The 15,371-nt window shown below is 38.2% G+C and overlaps 2 long non-coding RNA genes across 2 annotated transcripts; both read left to right on the top strand.

Moving 5' to 3' along the window:
• The first annotated feature begins 1,740 nt into the window (after positions 1–1,740).
• On the top strand, positions 1,741–4,165 carry LOC140683581 (uncharacterized). The gene is made up of 3 exons (XR_012054750.1): positions 1,741–1,815; positions 2,732–4,016; positions 4,097–4,165. It is a non-coding gene; the product is annotated as an uncharacterized lncRNA (long non-coding RNA).
• A 2,201-nt stretch (positions 4,166–6,366) lies between these two features.
• Positions 6,367–13,464, top strand: LOC140683582 (uncharacterized). Its single transcript, XR_012054751.1, has 3 exons — positions 6,367–6,925; positions 10,754–10,844; positions 11,901–13,464. It is a non-coding gene; the product is annotated as an uncharacterized lncRNA (long non-coding RNA).
• Positions 13,465–15,371: the final 1,907 nt, after the last annotated feature.

The raw sequence follows: 15,371 nt of genomic DNA on the forward strand, positions 1-15,371 counted from the left end.
TTCCCTGGAGGTCTCACTTATCTGTAATCTCAAGAGGCTGTATTTAAGTCTTATTGACACTATCTATAAGGTGCTCATTTCTATCTGAAGAAATATTATCTATATGGAAGCCTCATCCTTTGTGCAACTTTGCAGAGGTACTGAAGGGTATTTTGTGTAATTGTGACAACTTCAGAGCTTCTTTCTCATACTTGAGGGGATGCATTGCACTTTTAATGCTAGGATCAGTGAGTTTCCTTATCAGCATTCTCTGATTGAAAAAAACCCCAACATGTTCTTAAATAGCATTCAAAGGATTCCTTGTAAATTTAGATGTGAATAGTAACATCTTCTTTAAATTTTGGTTGCAGCTTAAAGGTTTTAAATATTCTTTAAAATCTTTATTAAAATAAACTGCACAACATTATTTTTTTCAGTTGTGTTACTTGTGTTCATTTCCCCTGGTTGGAGGAGCTGCAATACTCTCCTGGAAATCTAAAAAGACCTCTACCTCTAAAACTTGTTGCAAAACTGGTGGTAAGACCAAAAAATGCATGTCAGTGTTAGAGGATGAGCATACCTGGAACAGAACACACTTCCTCCCATTCCATCCCCAAATGCAGCAGCAGTGGCACAAAGAACAATTTGCTTCACTAAAATTCTGTTTTAGAGTTTCCATCTTAACACACAGAAGACTCTCTAAAGTTGCCACAGAAGACAGATCTGGTCATGCTTACATCATTTTACTGTATCCATATTTATTCCATCTAGGAGTTAACATGCTCCAAAGGAATCCCATGCTTCTTCCCTTAAGCCACTCTGATACCCTCTCATCTTTATTAAATAAGCCAATCTTATTAAAGATGGCATTATATATATGGCTGAAAGGTGGATATTCAAAAATTAAAATTTTCAATTGTTTCTGTGGCAAAAATTTGACACAGAAAGAAAAATATTTTGCTGACCTTTGACAGTAAATTTGAATGAATGACAGCTCACAAGTAAAGTTTGGGTAATTTAAAGCAGGCACATTCTCTTAATTATTTTCCAAACAGTAAACTAGCAGCTAGGTTTTGAGTCATTAGACTTTGTAAGGTTTTGTATAGACAGGTGTTCATAGTGTGGGGGCTACAGGAGTGGCTTCTGTGAGAAGCTTCTAGGAGAATTGTGTATGGCAATCATTCTGTGAAGTGTTTTTGGCAACTCAGACAAGCCTCCTTCATCCTGAGGGAGTCTGTACACCATAGGTCCATTTCTGGGTTCTTTGCTTAATTAAAAAGCAAGTGGTTCTAAAATGTGAGATTTACACTCCGTATAGGTATAAGAACTTTTGTCTCACTTTTGACATGTAGTCCATTGTGGAGGACACATTTATTGTCAGTGATCAAATAACCCTTTGTATTAGTTTATCTTCTTGCTTTATAATGATTGAGCTCACCATGCAGTTTCTTTAGTGAATAAACTGATAAGTTGTTATCACCATTGCTTTGTTGGAAATGGTGACGCAGCTCACAGGCAGGATTCCCTGGTCTGCTTGCTCTGACGTAATCAGAATGGACAAGAGGAAATACCTGACTGAAGGAAACAGATTGTCAGAAGTCATCAAGAGCCAAGACTATTCATTGCTTTGTGTTGCAAACCAAATGTGGTATTCTGCAGGTGGAACTCTTCTGAAAAATCTGGCATTTTCATGCATATTTCTCCTGCTTACAATCAAATTTGAGTTGTCTTCTTTTGCTTTTTCTCCCATCTTTCTTTCCAGCTGTTTATTTTCAAAGTGACTTTGAAGTTGCTGATAAACCATCTTGCTTCCACTCTGGTGTAAGACTACATCAGGTAGAACACTGTTTCTTTTTAAACTTCTTAAACACTCTAGTAATCCAAACATTACTAATGAAAACTTAAAGACCGAAATTGTTATCCCTGAGGTCCGACAGCTTTCTCTACCCAATCCAATGGTTTAGATAAAGAAAGGTGAAAGTAATTCCCACAAAGCATTGGAAATGTTAGCTTTTGCTCAGACATCACAATATCACACCTGAAAACTCTGAAACTCTGAAAAGTGCAAGGAGAATTATACAGGCCACATACATATTTTTACTCTAATTTCCAATTACATATGATTTGACCTCCCTGGCACTTGTGAAAATAGTGACTTAGGCCACACAGTTCAATCAGGAAACAGTGCTGTAATGAATTGTTAATTATTTTAATGAATTTAACTACTTTAGGTCAAAATTAATATGGCAATATGATGTCCATATACAAGCACATGCATGGAAAGATGATTAAGTCTATTCTCAGATTTGCCAGCTATTATCCTCAATTTGAGTTTGGCTATAGTAATTCTGTTCCAACTACATCAATGTCTGTCAAGCCATCTTGCTATACAGCTGATATAGCACTAGCTCCATGTTAAGCACAAAGTTAATATATCCTGGATAATAAGGATTTTTTTTGTGTCTGATTTACTATTCTGTCCCGTCAATGTTTTTCATGGCTGTTTAGCTTGACTAATGACTTCCAAATGACCACAGAAGACAGAAGTCTCCCTGGGTGTTGCAAATGTGTGGGAGGGTTAATTTCAAAAAGCCTGTCTGAATTGTGTTATTGCAACTATTTGACCTGTGTGTATCCTCGGGACAAAATGTGTTCAAGCAAAAGGTAGTAACAATAAGCAGGATTTAAAATTGATGTTTTATTGTTTTTTGGAAGTGAATTTAGCTAATGGACTTTTCCTTTTATTTTCCAGGTCCAAAATTGGAAAACTGTTGCCAGTGTCATCCAGATTTGGTTCAGTACAACCCGTTCTCCAGGGATTCCTGGGAAGAAATAATTTATAATATTTCTAATTCTTTCTTACATATATCACAATTCCAAGTGACTGCTTTGTGTTTTAATTTATTTTTCTATGATCCTATTTATTCTGATATTTTAATTATGATTTAATTAATTTTACAGTGAATTCATTTTGTATTAATTTTGATGGTTTTTAAATCTTACTATAAGGTATATGCAGCCTGAGGGGAGGATTATTATCAGTGGACCTTGTTTGCACAGAAGAGCCAACAAAATCTATAGTTCTGGTGCATAGACCCAGTGGTATTAGATTTATGTTGAGCATTGCTAGTAAATTCCCAAGGTATCCTGCGGTTTGCCTATAAAAATCTGTAGCCTGTCTAGGAATGAGAAAAGACATGTCATTGAGGTTTTTTTTATTTTATTTTATTTTATTTTATTTTATTTTATTTTATTTTATTTTATTTTATTTTATTTTATTTTATTTTATTTTATTTTATTTTATTTTTTTTAAGATAGAGTTTTAGATGAAGTAGCCATGCAGTTTAAACACTGAATCCTCAATACCAGAATTTTTTATACCTTTGTTAAAACCTAGAAAATGGTGTGGTCATTAATTAGAAGATAATTTTTTCCCTCTGGTGAATGTTAGCTTCAGAATCCCTTTTTAAAGTTAGTTTTCTAATGGTAGGACATCAGATCTAAAAGATATTGATATTTTAGCCCATATCTTTTGAGAATGAATAATTTTGATGCAGTATTACACATTTGTCACCTAAATCTGGTTACTTGCCAAGACTGAATTCTTAATGTCAAGGTTTCAATATTAAATATAGATTAATTTTGTCAATTGTGATGTTGACAAATTTAATTGACCGTAATTGTCAAAATTGCTGGTCATTAATTTATTCTCAGATTTTCTGTGTGAAAATATAAACCTGCAAAAGTGTCATTGTCAATTATGTTCCATTTGAAGTGACCTAATTAGCATTGTGTGATGAACCAACACATGGAAAAGCAAATGGAGGACATGGTAGGGAGATAATTGAATGTGACATGAATACTAATACTGACTTTATACTATTTGAATCATTAAAACACTGTCCAATGAAAAGTACTTAATTTAATTTCATGTTTTTATTTGCTAGAACAGCACAGAAGGATAATGAGGAACACCTGAATTCTTTCCACTGGAACAAACATTTGGCAGGACAAATAGAATAACTCAAATAAAAGTGGTACTCCAATTATTTTTGTTTAGCAATGAGAAAACTGGCCAATATTCTTTAGGATTCTGACTTACTGTCTTATTTTGCAGCATTTTCCAGACACAAGCCATTCCTGGAAAGGAAATAGTTGGTTACAGACTCATTTTGCACAGCACAGGTGAGTGGGCATCAAGAGAGGAGGAAATCTAGAAGTCATGCTGTGCTGCCATGTCATCTTATCACTAATGCCATGAACTTTAAATTATTATACCAACAGCCAACTGAAAGAGCTCAACATTTCTTTAAGCCTTATTAAATAACAGATCACTGCCGCTGAACCCACTGAATTCACTGGGCACTGTTTGGTTTTGTCTCTTTGTGTGAGCTGTGTTCAAGACTGGGTCTGTTCAGGATCAGTGTTTAAGAGCCAATACTCTAAGCCTTCTTTCTGTCTGATGCATATAATCCTCCCTACTACTGAATTTGTAAAGAGAAAAGGACACTGATTTTTGGAGGTTTTTTGGAGTCGTGGAACTCCAATTAATGTAATAATTGCTGCATAGGTATTTTCTCCTACTGGGTGAATACTGTCTGGGTGAGCACTGTCTGGGTGCTGTGCAGAGGCTTGTAAGAAGCCTTTCAGGCTCTGGCTTAAGACTGCATTTTCACTCTGTGCTGCAGGAAGGGGAAGTGCCCTCTGGGATGAGTAGTGTGCAAAGTCAGGAGCACTGGGAGTGAAAAGACTGAAGAAATCTTGGAGGAGAAGCCAGAAGACATAAGACAAAACATGAACAGAAAGGTCTTTACTGTATTGAACTTAAAGCCCTTCTGCTAAAAAAGTGTGTTAAAAATGCTTATAGAGGAACAGAGGAAATTCCTTAAACTGCTTTTGAGTAGACATATCTAGAGCAAACATCAGTGTTTTCCTTCTACTTCACATGGTGAACTTGCCCCTATAGGTTTTATGCTGGTTACCCACATTTGTTGTTAAAAAAAATCTAAGTTGCATTTGCATGTGGCTTTGAAAAAATCAGTGTAATGAGCCACACACTAACATAACTAGAAATTCTATGCCTCCACTTAAGGCTTATAAGGAGGAAAATATAGAATACACTCTAAAGAGTGTATGCATAGCTTTTTTATGAATATTGAAATTAAACTTGGGTTTAACAGCAAGTTTTGCTGACTAAATTGTTTATTCTGCCTAACACGCATTGCTGTCATATCTCTGATACACCAAAGCCAGAACCATTTATTCTGCAAAAGGTTTTTCAGAGAACTAATTATAACATCAAGTGGGGTGGTGCTAAAAATAGGATGAATGAGAAATAATGAGAAAAACAAATCCAATAATTATTTAAAGTAGTGGGTGTTAGCTTCTCCTCTGATCCTGTGGTGGTGGTAGCTGGGAGTAGCTTCAAAGTAACAATACACATGCAGACATTGAGGACATTTTTATTCTCCTGTTCACAATTTACTGCATTACAAAAATCTGGTAGATTTAGTCTGTTTTTCAATTAGACTAGCCACTTACACATGTAGTGCAAAGCTCTCTGTACTGTTATACTGGTCAACAAAAGACAATGATTAAATTCTGAAAAAGCACCAGATGAAACTGCTACTACAATAGGCATCAGTAATCAGAGGCATAATCACGTTCTGCTGGAAATCTCTAGCTGCAAAATGAACAGAAATACACATTTAGCTTTGAAGTCCATTTTCATGCAAAGATCAAATAGCTGTCATGTTTATTCCTCAGTTTTGAAGTGTAAATGTAAACCAATTCAGAGACAAGGAATTATTTACTGTACCTCTGTGGAACAAGCATTATCCAGAAAGAGTGGCAAAACTATTTCTCTGCAATTTTGGGGACAACCACATTTGATGTGACAAAAAGACACCAAGGTGATTGCTTTACAGGTGTTTTATGGGATGGCATATTCCTGGAGCACTGAGCTGGTGGTTTCAGGGTTTCCAGCGCCCGAGTAGCTCAGTGCTGCAGCAGAACAATTTTTGATTGAATGTACTTGCGATGGAACTCCTTGACCTGAAGATCAAGTATATAATTGTGAGCATGCATTTAATAAGTCCAGGTCCAAACAGCCTGAAAACTGTTGCACTAAGCACCCATACACCTCTCTTAGCTGCCAGCCTTCACTGGAAAGAGGGCATTTCCAGTGGCATTTCCTGCGGAGCTGCATACATGTTGCTCAGCTTCTGCAGTACACAGAAGCATTTCTCAGCTACAAATATGGCATAAGAGCAGATGGGTGGCTGCACCTCATGAGTGGCAAATGGGGCAAGGTGAGAGGAAAAGAATTGCTAGCACATCTATGGGTGAGGAAAAGATGAATTTTGATTTTTTTTTACTTTAAGGTGGTCCTACTGAAGTGTGGACTTTCATAGAAAAACATACATGATAGTAACAGAACACAGATTGTTTAACACTTTGAAAGCAACCTCTGACAAAATGCCTACACAAAAACCCTATTTATGAATGAGGTGTCTCTACATACCCAAGTTATCTATTTCAGTAGTTGAAGTCTTTTAGGAAAGAGTATTGTCTGAGAAGCTTCTTTGACTGCTTTGAGTAGTGAGACTTACCTGAGCATAACAGATTTGTAATCCATAAAGTTAAGATTTTTTTCCAAGCAAAATAGGGCATCCCTACTCAGAATTGCTATCAGAATTGTTCCCAAGCCTGCACTTGATCATTAGCAACCTGCGTGTTAATCTGTCTGCCCATGCTATAGCACCAGCAGGGAGAGTGATGGTTGGCATGGACCAAAACTGTGCTGGGGAAGATGCTAATGACTTAAGCAGCATGCATGACTGCTGGGCAGTGCTCAAGATCCTGCCCTGTTCGGTTTCCTGGCATGGACTTGGAGGTGCTGGACCAAACTATCCAGAGGAAAGCCAGCAGGACTGATGAAACAACGGTAAGAAATTGAGTCAGCCACTCTGCTAACAGGCACCTTAATTACAGAAGTGTGAGGAGCTTTGGCATGGGAAAAATGGAACACAAAGCAGAAGGAGAATGGTTGGAAGTTTTCCTTAGAAACGTAGTCCTTTAAAATCAACATTAAAAAGTTCTGTTGGGACAAGTTATGTAGTTTTTCTGAAATTATATATGTTTGTGTTCAGCATTTTCAAAGTATGTTATACTGTAATAATTTTTCCTTTTAAGAAGAAAAATGTACTAAAAATGTTAAACCATAAAATGGTTGATAATAAACATGGAAATAAATCTGCTTCAATTGACCTTATCCAATATTTCACTGATAATCCCTTAGTGGAAAAAATAAAAGAGGAGTTTTTCAATGATAATCATTCCAAGAGAGATTGAGAGAGATCGTCAAAGAATGTTCTCTTTGGTATAATAAATCCCATCAGAATCAGAGGAGAATTTCCTACTCAGCCTTGCTTATGAAAAATATCAGCATCCCCTGGTGTACTGATATGCACAAAAGACTTGCTTGCAGGTGTCTTCCTCAGTAACCTGCTTGCTGTTGCATTATGTATCCTGGAAATGTAGCTAAGTTCTTAGAAAACAAAAAGCACTGTAAACAATTTACAAGCAAGCACAGGTTCATAGATTCTTTTTCCCATTGCGATTTTATATATCCTGAATGGCAAGATACAGAATGGTCAAACTGACAGTGTCACCTACTAAAGTGATGACTAAAATTCCACAAAGCTTGTTCAATAGACTTTTAGAGAGAGCTGTATTTTCCATAAATGATACCTCTACCAGTGGTAAAGCAAACTAAGGACTTATGCCTTCTTGAATTTATGATTAAGCTGCAGTGTTGTGAGATCAAGGCAGTTTTAGGCAATTGAAGACTAGCTTCAACCAGGCAAAGATGTAGTCCTGAATTTACTCAAACCATTCTTGCCTAACAAAAATCAACATGAAAACTTTACAAATAATGAGACTCAAAAGGATTCCTATTATTTACATTCCACAATTTCAGATGATAAAAACAAACTGCGATAGGAATTCTAGATTTTAATATAATATAAATAGAAAGATGGACTAGATAAAACCAGCTGAACACTAGTCTGTCCTCAAGACCTAACAGGGAAGTAATAACATGCTTTTGTATATGTAGCAATGACTTTTGGCAGATATGCCGTATAGAATTCCATACCATAGAAAACCATTGAACTTGATTGACTATTTAATCCATTTCTGAAAGAGCATCACTAAGGGATGCTTATATTAGTATATATAGTGTATTATATAGTTAGCCATAATGACACAGGACTGTCAAAATGCTGGTTGCTGCACCACTGATATCTAGTTAGCTTCCTACGTCCAGCTGCAGTAAGTATTTTAAAAGTTATGTAAAAAATTTGCTGATACTTGCTGCAGATTTTCTTCTGCCAAATAGATATTTTGATTATATTAATATCATAGATAATTGTTATACTAATTAGTCCTAAGCAAGAATATCTTAAAATACAATGGAACATTGTAGCTGCAAAAAGACATCAGTTTTGCAAATATAACAAAAATTAAATGCATATGGAAACATATATTTTTTATTTGTTATAAATTCCTTAAATCTCATTAGATATATAGAACTTCTTTCAACAGCTAACCCTATTTTGTGATTTTATGTAAGTGTGTTCAAGAAATACAATATTGATATGTTACACTGGATGGGTTGATAATATTTTGCCCAACAAGTCATTTGGTAAAGTCACACAAGCTTTATGTCACATCCAAAAAGGTAAAACGCAGTTATGTCAATACACTGAGCAGAAAATGACAGATTTATAGAAGTTCTGTAGACATAGGAGAGAAGAGGTTGTACAAAAGAAACAATACGAAGCATTATGAAGAATACTGTTTGTATAAAGAATAATGGACTTTGTGTGGCTTGTATTAGAAACTATTATTCACTATGCCTTGTTCTCTTCACTTTTGCATGAAAAGAAAGACCCTAGGGTCTTATAAGAAAATATTCCCATATTTTCCCCCTTCAGAATACCCTAAAGCATATGGTACTATCAGCCTGAAGTTTCCCCTCTAGCACTTCTGAAATCCCTGCTGCCTCAGTTAGACCACATAAACTAAACAGTGTAAAAATGATTTTAATATCTTCTGAGTCTACTTCCTGACATTAATTTTGCTAATTAAAAGGCAGTCCTTCATAAAAACTAAGTTAAAAATGTAATACCATGCACACATGCAAACGTTTTCATGTGGTCTGTGTGTCACCATTTTTGCCTGAGAAATTGTCCTTTTGGAAATCACATCTAGCACAGAAGGACTTAAGAAGGGGTGTAGGAAAGACATAATGGCTACCTGCCATTTCAGGTGCCTAAATTCAGTGCTCATATTCCCATGCTCCCAACCAAGATGATACATTGTCTTGGAAATGCCTAAATACACACACAGTTATTTCCATCCTTTTGTGACTTATGTATCTAAATTTTGTCACTAGACCTATACAGTCATATAATGATGCCCTCATTGTAAGACTGTTTTTGGTCCCTTTTGTCTTCAAGGACTGCAGAGAATCATAAAATATGCCTGTATGATGCTGGTCTCATTTTGGAGGCTGAATCCAATAGACTTCTCAGAAAAGGATTTTTTAAAGTGAATAGCAGTTAAAAAACACTCAGACAGAAATCTACAGAGGCTGGGGTTGAAGATTCTTCTGTAAAGTGACCTGAACTAATGTCTCACAAAGTTGCGTGAAATGTGGAAAAAGTGTTCTTACAGCTTTGAATTGCTCCACTTTGACTCTTTCTCCAGTAAATTCTCAGGAATGATCCTGGGCGTGGAGAGCCTGCACACCTTTCAGGCACTTTATCAAAATGCTCTTCAATAATAAACAGCACAATTCCCTGCTTAGACACTGGAGTGTGAGACAGGCCTTTGGTGGACTCCAAATGGAAGTCCCACCCATCTTTCCACCTTACCAAACTGGGTGCAGACAGGCTCCCCCAAGTCTGAGAATCTTCTAAGAGCTCTCTTTCTTTCTTAAAGTTCCTTTAAGACCTGATAAATGTTCTTGACATTTTTCACTGGATAATTTTATGCTGATTTTGTGACTCCCATTTGCTATTGCCTAGCCCTAACAAAAAGTAATTTGAAGAGTACCTGGGTCCAAAATAGAAATTGTAAGTCCTGCTTATTAGGTACGAAGAAGAGATCATACAATGTTAAATTTTTGTGGAAATTGAGCCCTCATACAGTAAAGAGCAAGCACTAGAGATACTCCCAGTTGGAAAATAAAAATGCTGTGAATAGGCTGTGAACACCATATTCAAATGGTGTCTGGGACCTCTACAGGAAGAATCAGGCTAAAGAGTTCAACAAAATGCTTTTCTTTCAGTCACTGGGTTGTGTGGAAAAAATAACTTTGAAAATTTAACTGATGACTGTATCCTTCATCAACAGATAAAGTTAAGGGTATATGGAAAACTCATTCTGGGTTGCATGATTTTGGGAGTGCTGGTTTTGTGAGCTTTTTGAGTCTTTTCAAGGTAGTCTTCTATGTGTGTACTAGCATATATACAACATCAACAGTCCTTTCTGGCCTGTCATGTAAATTTGTTTCAGAATGGGGGCTTTACTATTACAACAGAAAAAAAATTGTTATTCATTTTGTGTGATTTAAAAGTCATGTCTGATTTATTTATTCCATTGCTCTGGCATGTTGTTAGGCCTTTTTTAAGCTTCAGTGTTATGTCCAGTGACATTGTCAATTGTGTCTTGACCTAAGACAAATTGTTCTTATTTCATCTGCTAGTACCCCTTCTTATGAGTTAAGCAGCATTATGTACCAGAGGAAACAAGCACTGACCAGAAAAGTTGCAAGGCATATTTACATGCTGTCTGGGGTAAGTGAAGTTCCTTTCTCATACAACATCCATGTTTTAATTTAAATCTTAATTTGCAATCTGAAAAGTGACAAGGCCATGAAGAGTAACAGGCATGTGAGTCCTTCCAGGAACTTGTCTGGTGGGTAGTGGTGGGATTCCTCCTACCAGCTGAGGCATTGAGTTGCCACTCACCTGAAGCTTACTCTTCTGTTTCCAGCAGACTTCCTTGCTGATGCCAAGCACTCTAGTAGCCTCAGCAAAGCTTTACATTATGTCAAATTAGCTGCCAGAGTCCATCTCTCTCGTTAGGCAACAAAAGGGCCATTTAAAAAATAACAGTGCAATACAAGTTGGCTTTCCTAGGCCTGATGCTCTGGCTGGCACAGAGCTCTGAAGCAACTTTCTGGATGGCTACAACAGGATATCACACCTCTATGAGGTAACACCACGTAGATATTTGATATTTGTAGAATATCAAACCTACTTCAAGGGCTTGTCTTAGATTCTAACTGTCTTTCAATGGCCTGAAATACAGAGAGGTTTGGGATGAAGATCCAGTGGAAGAACTGCTGTGTTCTCTTACTGGATCATTTACACTGGGACAAAACCTGTCTGCACAAAGGACAGAGTTCTCAGGGCCCAGATTTAAGTGAGTCACGATACTCACCACAAATTTCACCATCATCTGTTCCTAATGAAGAAGGGAAAAAGTGCTCTGCATTTGTATTCTCAAATACATGAATTTGTCTGTATGTTTGAAAAAGCCAGAGAAAACAACTGTTGCACTGCACATACTTCTGGCCTGAAGAAGAGGAAAAGAAAGGGTTGGGAGGAATAGTACAGTGTACAAAAATGGAAGGTAGAGAAAAAAAAGAAGAGGAGAAAGAAAGCTGGGAATATAAAAGAGAGACTGTGAGAAAAAAAAAAGTTACAAATCTGCAACAATGAATCAATATACAAAAAGGGGGAAATAATCCAAGGCTGGAACAGTTATGGTAGTAGATATCTTTTCCTTCTAGTCCTTTGTTTGTCTTGAATCTACCTAATGCCTACTTTCCTTTTTACATCCACCAGGACCAGGGGAAGATGCCTCCTGATGTGCAATGATCCTGGAAGAGACCAGAAGTCTGAGATTTTGGGAGGGAAAAAGCTGACCACAGATGGATTCCAATTTCAGTTTCCGTGTTTCTTCAAAAACCTTCAAAACCTTCCAAGGAGGCTTTTGTGCTTTTGCTGGGATCCAGGTCTTCGGGCAATAGGCAAGTTTCTTAGTGCATCCAGCAGAAGGACTGCCAGCCAAAATATGTGATAAACAGAAACTCTCTGTTTAATGTTCAGAGTGTTTAATTATGTCTATAAGGTGTCATTGCAGTTGGTATTGACTGTAAGGAGAACCACCAAGCATTTTTGCTGTTTTTAGGGTCCTTTTCCTCATGATTCATTGCTTTGAGGATCTCTGCTCCTCTTAGTCTCCATGAACTAGCAGACAGCCCAGGAGTCCCATGTTTCCCCCTCCCATGCTTTTACAGTGCCAGCATAGCTATCTAATCTTTCTCCAAAGTCTTCAAAATGTCCTGCTTTGGCTTCCCTTTGACTGCTATATTTGGCCTTGGACTTTGCAATGCAAAGAAATGTCCCTTTGACATATGGCAGATAAAATAGGTGAAGGTCAGGATGACCAAATTAATCAGCAGAATATGGAGTGAGTATCCCTGATGGGTGGCTGTGATAACAGTGATCCATTAGACAACCTTCATCCCAGTAAATGTTCCCAGTGTTCAGAGGCTAGCCACTGATCCATCTCTCTCCACCAGAAGATTTGTAGTTTTCCATGCTCCTTCCCTTTCTCCTTTCACAATACCTACACTGAATCTCCACTCCAGAGCTGGTTTGCCTGGTTTAGAAATGGATAATGAGACTGTTAAATGAGACTGCATCCTAGGTTTGCTGGAATTTAAATGGAAGTTATAAGATAAGAAGAAATGCAGAAATGTAAACCCCTGCTTCTGCATTATCATCAAATGCACACATCCATATCAGTGGATGAGAGGCCGGACATGAGCTGGCAGCGTATGCTTCCAGCCCAGAGAGCCAATTGAATCCTGGGCTGTACCAAAAGCACTGTGGCCAGCAGGGTGAGGGAGGGAATTCTGTCCCTTTGTGCTTCTCTGGTGAGACCCCACCTAGAGTGCTACATCCAGCTCTGGGGAACGCAGTACAGGATGGACACGAACTTGTCCAGAGTAGGGTCACCGAGGTGATTAGAGAGATGGAGAATCTCTAACATGAGGAAAGGCTAAGAGAATGGGATCTGTTTCGCCTAGGAAAGAGAAGACTTCAGGGTGGCCTAATTGTGGCCTTCCAGTACCTGAAGGGAACCCACAAGAAAGCTGGAGAGGGACTTTTCACAAGAGCATGTAGTGACAGGACAAGGGGGATTGGCTTCCAGCTTAAAGAAAGCAGGTTTAGATTAGATACTAGAAAGAAGATTTTTGCTGTGATGATGGTGAGGCATGGGAACAGGTTGTCCAGAGAATGGATGCTCTGTCCTTGGAGATGTTCCAGGCTGGGCTGGAAGGGGCTCTAAGCAACCTGGCTTAGTGAAATCTGCCCATAGCAGGGAGCTTGAAACTACGTGATCATGAAGTTTCCTTCCAGCCCAAATCATTCTATGATTCTATGATAAAAAATAAATACATCTGGAAGAGGAAATGTGGCTCTTATTTCTAGACCCTTAACTGGCTAAGTAAAGCAGTGCAAAAGAAGATGATGAGGATTTTGAAGGAAGATACATCTTATACTGTTACACTTGAATGAGACTCTGAGCAAAATTTCAAGAAACTACTTTTATATTAACAAAGTGGCTGTTGTTGACAAGTGGAGCATGTGGTGGAAAGAGATTGTTGTCAGTGTAAATGGTGGTTACTGGAGATGGGCTGTCACTGAGATAAAAATGAGGTGAAAAGGCTTCAGTTGGTGAAAAATGACATTGGCAAAATTGATTTGTTTCAGTTGAGGGGGTGCAGGGGGAGTCCCTAGCTGTCAGGACATGCTGTTCAGTACAGTGGGTTATCAGACAAATTTTTCATTAGTTGAATATTCAGTTAAGGACACAGAGAATACCATTAAGCTTATCCATGGAAAGCCAATAGAAACATTTATAAGTCATCACTGAGGGAGCTGTTGTGTACTGTCCTTGTTCCACACACACAGAGCTCTCAGCAATGTCAGCTCCTCACAGATCCAGCATGACTTGTGACCCTGAAGTTTCCACATTTCTAGTGCATTACTTATTGGACAGTGAAAACAGGCAAAAGCGTAGGTTCTCTGGAATTAGAAATCAGAGGCATTATTGGGAGACAATCAGAAAGTAGGGGCAAGGCACCATAGAAAATGCTCAGATTTTAGCCTGAATGAAAAGATGGCTGTCTTTGCCATTCTGTTCCACATAAATGTGTGTCTAAGACACTGGACATGAGCAGAAATGCACACTTGCACCCCAGCTTGTTGGAATTCAGAGCCAACTGTGGCAGAAGCTGCTGCTGGTAGCCGAACTGCTCTTCTTTCATCCCTTCGAGGAGCTTCATTGCACTGCTGTTACATCTTCTGTGGAAAACTGAGACTTCTGTGCTGAAGAAAATTTCTCAAGCTTTACTTTTCACAAACTTTAAGTTAATTTTGAGCAGGATTGTAAGCCCAGACATTAAGAGGGAAGTGTGTGGGGTTCAGTACAGTACAGTTCTCTGCACAAGAGTGGGCGCAGTGATGGAGCTTGCCAGTGGATTTGACCACCCTGCCAGGAGCCAGAAGCTGGCTGTGATGTGGGTAACTAATACTGCATGAGGAAAGTCTTAAAAATCTGTGTGGATGTGGGTGGCAGCCATTTGCCCATCTAACACTAAACAGGAATCTTGTACAGTGTTAGAGAACAAACACACTTCTCCCTGAGGCTGTGGGAAATTAACCACATTTAATGCCTCATCTTTTATTGATGTTCCAGTCTAGACTTCTTGAGAGCTTATGTTACTTAAAGCATTGGGAGGAGAACCAAAACTTTCTGACAGCAGACTTTCTGTACCTTGCCACGTGTCTGATATCTCCAGTACAAGAAACACTGTATAAAGATGTGGAGAAATCCAGGAAGTGGGAGGTGACACCACTCCAAGTTACCACCTACCCCATACAAGGCTGCAATGCTGTGAGTTTGCTCTTGCAGTGGACCATCCCTATTTACCCTCTCTCCACCTTTCTCCAGCCTCCAGGCAGAGGTAAGTGCCTGAATATTTATGGATATGTGCATATAATGGAGGTTGATGACAGGCTAAAACTCCTATTCTGTGAAGGTTGTATTTATTTCCTGATTTATGCTTGTCATAGCCCCTAAAAAGACTAAAAACTAATGAACATCAAGCCAGTGAGACGCTGACAAGCATGGCTTCATGTTTTTTCATTCAGGATTCCAAAGTGTGAGGCCATTCTTATGCCGAGATAGTGCCTGAACATTTTTTATTGTTCAGGTGCCTTTGGAGCCTTAAGGTGCTCACT

Source organism: Taeniopygia guttata, chromosome 3, assembly GCF_048771995.1.
Source record: "Taeniopygia guttata chromosome 3, bTaeGut7.mat, whole genome shotgun sequence".
Classification (NCBI taxonomy): domain Eukaryota; kingdom Metazoa; phylum Chordata; class Aves; order Passeriformes; family Estrildidae; genus Taeniopygia; species Taeniopygia guttata.